Source organism: Bidens hawaiensis, unplaced genomic scaffold (genome assembly GCF_021521415.1).
Source record: "Bidens hawaiensis isolate Kalapana, Puna unplaced genomic scaffold, B.hawaiensis_p1.1 tig00007410_1, whole genome shotgun sequence".
Classification (NCBI taxonomy): domain Eukaryota; kingdom Viridiplantae; phylum Streptophyta; class Magnoliopsida; order Asterales; family Asteraceae; genus Bidens; species Bidens hawaiensis.
The window spans coordinates 963200-971119 of NW_027491514.1; positions in this window are offsets into that span (position 1 = coordinate 963200).

Sequence of the window (7920 nt, forward strand, 5' to 3'; positions counted from 1 at the left end):
ACTCAATATGTGTTGTTGACAAATTATTTGTACGCATATTGCAGGTTGTTATCTCAGATGAATTGAAGTGGATTATTTAGATTGGACCTTTGGATAAAATAAATAAATATTTGTTGTATTGAGATCAATGTAAATTTTTGGATTATTTTGTTTTGTGAAACACTTGTGTATGATGATTTGATGAATAAATTAGATATTGACACTTATTATTATTTTTAGTGTATTTGAGCTATGAAACAAATATTGGCGCGCCCTGCCATCAGTTGTCGTTAGGTTGGAGTGTGACACTAGTAAGAGATCTGAATGGTTAAGAGACTCTGAGTCATTAAGTGTTAGAGTAAACCATTGTGGTGGTGGAAGAGGTAGTAGTGGGTCAAGGAGGTGGTGCATGAGTGGCTGGTTAAGTGTTATGAATATATGTAAAAGAACAAGGGGTTAATTTTTCATTGAGCGTCATTTTAAAACTTAATGGGTAAGAAATATCCTTTTGATAAACCAAACATACTTATTGCTAACTGATTCAGATATAATCTTTTAATGAAATCAATAAAATGCTACCAAACAACCCTTATGTATTTGGCAAGTGACATTATGTTGCTACAAAGGCTAAAACACAGCTCCATAGGTGTAAATCAATAGGTATACTGGGGAAAATTAACGTACAAATTAAATTAACATGCTAACTGTGAGAATCAAGTAGTTTAATTATTTTTATGCTATAATTACACTATGTTGTAATTACCCTACACTATAATTATACTATGTTGTATTTATAATTACACTATATAATTCTTATAGTTAGCATATTAATTTAATTTGTATTTGATGCAAACTAGGGGTGTTCAAAAAAATCCGAATCCGAATCCAAAACCGAAGTATACGAAAATCCGAATCCGAATTATCCGAAATTTCGGATATCCAAAATTTCGGATATCCGAATTCCGGATATCCTAATTTTAGGATCCGATAGTGATTTTGAAAATTTTCGGATATTTCGGATATCCGAATTATCCGAAATTTTTGTATTTTTTAAAATTATTTTTTATATTAAATAATTAAAGGTATTGAAAACCCTAAAAACTTTGGATCTCCTCTCAAACATGCCTGTATCATTTCACTATCACTCATCGGACCAAACTTATCTCAAACCTCGCTGGAGTTCGCATCAAGGGATACCATCTACCGGCTCCGCATCTGTTGGCCGGTGGTTACTGGTTATAGATTACCACAACAGGAACTTTAAATCTCACCCCTAAGATGTAGGGTCTTCATCCTGTGAATGGATTTCCACAATCGGATCTACATTCTTCATCTAAAATAGAGAGAAGAGGAAGACGAGAGAGTAATGATGATTGTTGGATGCTTGTAATTGGTGGTCGGCAGTGGGTTGTGACCATTGATCATTGATTATTGAGTGTAGAATTAGTGGGTTGTGACCATATATCTTTGTTTACTAGGTGTAGAGTTATTCTGCAACATAGATTTTGGATTCCTTGATGGTGAAAGTGTTGAATTTTTTTTAGGAAATTCGGATATCCGGTTCACTATCTGATCGAATATTCGAACATCAGATATCCGAAATTTTTGGATATCCGAAAGTTTCGGATATCCGGTTTTGAACAGCCCTACGTCTATACTATTATTTATTTGGCAAGTGAAATTATGTTGCTACCAAGCCTAAAAAACAGTATCCTGCTTTTGTGTTTCTTTGTATACTAACTCAGCTCCCTTTTTTTTAAGTTTTACCTGTTTTGGTCAAAAATCGGCTAAGGATATTGTAACCAAATTAGTTTTGTGAGGTTTAGTGCTAAGATGACAATAATGGATATATGAACAAAATGGGGATGAACACCGTGATTTGTTGCGAGGAAAAACCCCTTGATCTTAATCAGATCAAAGGAAAAAAAAAACCCGGGTGATGACAACTCGTCTATCACCAATTTATTAATATCAAAATCGGGTTACAATTGGTAGAGTTTATGATCAATGATTACAAGAATATCTAAGTGTGTGAACAAGCTGCTTGAGAAAGTTCTCGTCAAAGTTTTTGCGAGTATCAGCTGTATGTGAATGAATGTGAACAATTGAGCTAATATTGATCATAATCTCGGTATATAACAAACGAAAATAACAACTTAATACTAGGTCCTATTAATCCGCCATCTCTCCACTCACTTCCTTCGTGCCATTTGACCACGTGCTTTAGAAGTCCAGTAGCGAAATAGGTGGTGGACTAAGTCTTGGAGCCGTTACATTTGATAAATATCAACCTACCTACAAGAAACAACCGTTAATAACACCAAATACCGAGGATCCTTGATCCTGACATAATCCTGGAGCCCTTCAGAAGGATAACTGATCCAGACTGGTCACCAAGAATAACATATCCTCAATACTTAATTATTTGTGGCCCAACAATTGCCCCCAGTTTGGCGGTTGATGATAATTTCACAGCTGTCAAATTGCGTTCAAAATTCAAAAAACGCAGTCAAATTGATTAGATGAAAGGACATAAATAGGGGTTAGACAAAAAATAATTAACCAACATAGGGACTAAAGATAAATAATCAACTCCCTTTTAATCGCCCCATTCCGGAAGCTTCTCAACTTCTATCCATCTTAGTCCAGGTAATCCTTTATCCCCCTCTTTCTTTTATAATCCATTGTTTTTGATGTATATCGATAGTTGTTTTTCAAACTCGTCCAACCAAATGGCCGTAGATATGAAAAGTCAAGGGCTACTTCAAAACCCTTCATCGGAAATTTGCAAATTCACAGACCCTGAGATTGACCAAATAGCATCTTGTTTTCCTCCAAACACTGTATTCAGACCTTACGATTCTTCTACCCCATGCGATATATCATCGAAGGTGTGGGTTTGTTTCCGGCCTGTCCCTTCTTACTCGGCTACTCGTATCTATTCCCGAAATTTACCCAAAGATTCTTTACCTTAACCGGCATTAGCTATATCCAAGCTATGCCAATGATCGGGCATTCTTTATTTACCTTTGAGGAAATCATAGCTGACCACAACTTTGAATTTGGACTTTCTGAATTGGCATATGTATACTCTCTATACACCCAAGGTTCGACCCGCTTTCTGCTCAAATCCAAGCCTCGTCAGCCTATTCCACTTGACAAGGTCACTCAAAATAACCCTCATTGGAAAAAATCAGTGTTTCTTTGTCAAGCGAGATTCAATCCCAAACGGGACTGCCCTTCCTACCAAGTGGATAAAGCGGGGTAGGATTACTGCATCTACTGTTGGTGTTTGATTAGGGTTGAATACTGATTTCTTTCTTTATTTTGCGCAGTTGAGAATTTCGCACATCTTGCCAAGCTTCCAGGAACCAAGGAGAGAGTAGCTGCATTCTTCAAACTGATCCCAACCATTCGGTCTTTCAAAATCAGGATCGCTGGTTCTGATTCAGAAACTGAATGGTCAGATACTTCTCCTCAAAGTAATATGTCAAGTAAGTATAAATCATAAAGATAAGTATTTTGATTTTATAAATAAAAAAAGAAAACTTATCTGTTTTGTTGTGTTTGAAGACATGTCTAAGTCAGCCAACAAGCATGTTGCTCACTTTTCTCTAGATGATATAGACCACTTGATTTCACCGAAGATGGTTAAGAAGGAACCATCCAAATCTGCTACCCAAGCTCCTAGCCCTCACATTGTGACCACTAGAGCTAAGGCTCAGTCAGAGAAGAAAAGAAAGATACCAGAACCTCAAGCCGAAGTCCAAGACGTCAAGAAGCATCTTCAGGAAGCTGTCACTCAAGAAGTTACTCATGTAAGGATCCTCAATCATGTTTGTCAATCTTGCTAGATATTTGTTGTTGATCCCAAGCTTCTGACTTGTAGGGTGTCCAAGGTTTCCAGTCTTATTATGGTTCAGTCTCAAGGACCTTGACTTGTAGGGTGCCCAAGGTTTCCAGTCTTATTATGGTTCAGTCTCAAGGACCTTGAGGACACTTTGACAGGGATGAGGACTCTTTCCACTACTAAGGACAAGCTGGTCGCTAAGCTCACAAAGGAAATGAAGATGAAAGATGAAACAGGCTGACTCCCAAGTCCATGCTATGGAAATGAAGATGAAAGATGGGATTAAGGCGGCAACTGATGAAACTAAGATGTCCGCGACAAAGCTTATTCTGAAGGCAAGGATCCAGTTTGTATCTAACTCAAATGATCCTTCTTTTGACATGGCTAATTGGGAGGTGGACGAATGGAAGAAGTCCCTGGCTAGGTTGGGAGTAGTAGAGGAAGAGGAGGATGCTGGTGAAAAGGACAAGGCTGCATAGGAATGTGAAGCTGGAACCAGCGGTGTGAAGGATGCAGGAGACAAGGACGAAAGAAAGGAGGCAACCACTGAAGGGGATGTTGTGGAAACGGGCAATGAAGGATGTTAAAGACAAGGCCTGAGCCCGCTTTTTTATTTTGCTGATGTTTTTATGGATAATTTGGTTGTGTAATTTAAGACAATAGTAACTTAGGGTAAAGGATCTGTGATCCTTAAGACAATTATCAGGGGTAACAAAGTTGGAGGGATCCTCTGTTTGTGGGGATGAAGCCTTTGATGCCCTTGCCTTTTATTTTCCTGCACTTGGTTAAACTGTTAGTAACAACTTGCTTTAACCCAGATGGATGGTCCATGTTTAAATGGTGAAGTCCGGGTTAGCTTTTGGTAGTTTTAAGTAAGTTTAATAAATAAAATCTTTTGACTATTTATGTGTTATCATCTGTTATTCTCAAAACAAGTTTAATATAATTTTTGCTTTATTGAGAATTTTAAGAAATATCTTTGAGTAATAAGTTTCAGGATTGAATATCCTTGCAAAAAATAAACCAAGATCTTAAATCCTTAAGTAATAGAGTTTACAAAGCTCACGGCCAAGTAAATATAAATTTGATAAGCAGAAATCATACCACAAGGTCTAATTAGACCTAGGTTACCATAGGTAGTGGTCCTTCCGTGATCCTTGTAAAAATAAATTAAGGATCTTGAATCCATAAGTGTTGATCATTTTGTGATCCTCGTAGTTGAACTTAGGAAATCTTTTGCAAATAACTTATAAAATCAATTGGGATTAAACCCAACAAACTGGGGACAAGCCCATAAAATAAACTGGGGACAAGCCCGTGCAACTGGGGACAAGCCCGTGTAACTGGGGACAAGCCCTTGTAACTAGGGACAAGCCCGAATCGGTGTTAAACTGAGGAAAAGCCCAAACTGGGGACTGGCCCAAGGATGGATGTTAACGGGGATTTGCCCAAACGTAATTGACGTGAAAACGCCAAAACCTTGGCTAACATGAAAATGTTAGAAACCTTTGTCTTGTGATAATCTGAAAATGTTATAAACAGGTGGTATGGTACGTCTACCATAAATCATATGATCCTCCATATAGCCGAAGACAACGAAATTGTCAGCCACGTATAGTGAACTGGTCCCGCTGCCCCGGACTATACGTTGGATAACGTGCGCTCCAGGCGAGAGTGTAGAAATTCTAATTTATAAGGAAGGTGAAAACCTTCAAACCTTGGAAGATGTGACCATCGGGGGTCACACCTTAATCGTGGGCTAAGACAAAGGAAACAGTAGTGTACCTTAAGAATGAGGGAGAGGTGGCCAACCTCTTAACCATTGAAGCTCTCATTGGAATCTGTAAAATTATTTAAAAAACTTGGAAAAGATATACCTTAAATATACATTATCTTAAAATAAAAAGAATCTGAAATGAATAAGTGATCAGATAGATATTACCGATTTCGAGTTCTTTGATCCTTCAATTTTCTGAGGATACTAGATCCTGGTCAGAAAAAGTACTTCTTGAGGTGTATAGCATTCCATGCTCTTGGTAATCTGTTTCCTTCCATAGTGAGCAAATGATATGCCACTTTTCCTGCTTCTGACTCGATCAGATAGGGACCTTCCCATTTGGGTGCAAGCTTTCCATCTGCCGGATTGGTTGTATTTTGGAAGGCTTTCCTCAAGACCAAATATCCTTCTTGAAATCTTCTGATCCTTATACTCTTGCCGTATGCCCTAGCTACCTTTTTTTGATATGCTGCCATTATGATTTTGGCTAGGTCTCTGAGTTCTTCAACAATATCTAAGTCTTCGAGAAGGATTCCATTATTAGCTTCAGGATCAAGGATGCTTGTTCTGGCAGTGGGAACTACCATCTCTGTAGGGATTACAGCTTCCGAGCCAAACACCAATGAGAAAGGTGTTTGCCCTGTTGCATTCTTTGGTGCTTTCCTGTCTGCCCAAAGAGCATAGGGAAGTTCCTCAGCCCATTTACCTTTCTTGGATCCTAATTTCTTCTTCAAATTGTTGATGATGATCTTGTTACTTGATTCCGCGTAGCCATTAGCTTGAGGATGTACCGGAGTTGAGGTAATCTTCTTAATGCTCCAACTGTCACAAAAGTTAGTGGTTCTTATCCCGATAAACTGGGAACCATTGTCACAAATAATTTCCGAAGGGATACCAAATCTAGTAATAATATTTCTTTTAATAAAATATATCACCTCTTTTTCACGTACTTGAACAAAAGCTTCTGCTTCTATCCACTTTGAAAAGTAATCGGTCATTGCAGGCATGAATACATTTCCTCTAGAGGCTTTAGGTAATTTACCAACGATATCCATACCCCATTTCATGAAAGGCCATGACGAGGATATAGGATACATAGGCTCCGCTGGCTGATGTAGGATGTTGCCATGCCTTTGACATGAGTCACACTTCTTTGAATATTCAATGGCGTCTCTCTTCATGGTTGGCCAGTAGTAACTTGTTCTCAGAATTCTAGAGAATAGGGCTCTGCCTCCAGTGTGGTTACCACAGTCATCTTCATGAAAGTCTTTAAGTACTTCTTGGATTTCAGGATCTTCGATACACCTCAAGTAGGGACCTGCAAAAGATTTTCTATACAAAATATCGTGTAATATAATGTATTGTGATACCTTAAGTTTGAAGTGTTAGGGCATAGAATTATACTGAGGATCCTCTATCCTTGAATAGTTTGTGGATCACTTATCCTTATGATATATTCCAGATTGTAAAGGATCAAGGATTCTCGGTATTATCTGTTTACTAATAATTGTGTTTGAATGGTGTTGTGTTTGATAGATATAACGGCTTGAAGACTAAGTCATCCTATTCTTGCGCTACTGGATGACTCCCGCACGTGGTCAAGAGAGAAGAAACGGCTAGTGGATAAGATGGCGTAATTATAGGAAATATCGTTGTTTTGGATAAAAATCGGCTAAGGATAATATATCCAAATCTGTCAAGTGAGGTATAGTGCTAACATGATAACGGTGAACGTATGATCGAAATCTAGATGAACACAAGGATTTGATCATGAGGGAAAAACCCTTGATTACGATAATCCTCCTTCGGTCAAAACTTAACAAGGTAATCTTTGGTCGAATTGCTTCGGTGAAGGATTAACGAGGTAACCTTTGGAAGGATAGTACGCGATTATAGTAATCTCCGGCACAAAAAACCCTTGGACGGTGAAAACTATCACCGTCAAGTTTATTAATGATAAAAGGTGTTACAATGGTTGTGGAATTTATGATCGAGATTACAAAGCAAACTAGTGAGTAGAGAGAGTTAATAGCTTCTGCTCTAGTGTGTGTGATAGTACATGTGTCTTCCTACTCGATCATAACTCGATTATATATAGAAAAAGTAATTACCTAACTTAACAACTTCATCCTACAAATCCGCTAGTCTTCCACTCTTCACCAACGTGTTCTCTGACCACGTGCTGATAGCCATTCACTAGCGAATAAAGTGGTAGACCAGGTCTAGATACTGTTATTGTTACGTAAACGTCAGTCTTCATATATAATCGTCCATTAATAGTCATGCTGAAGAAGGATCCTAGATCCATACTCTA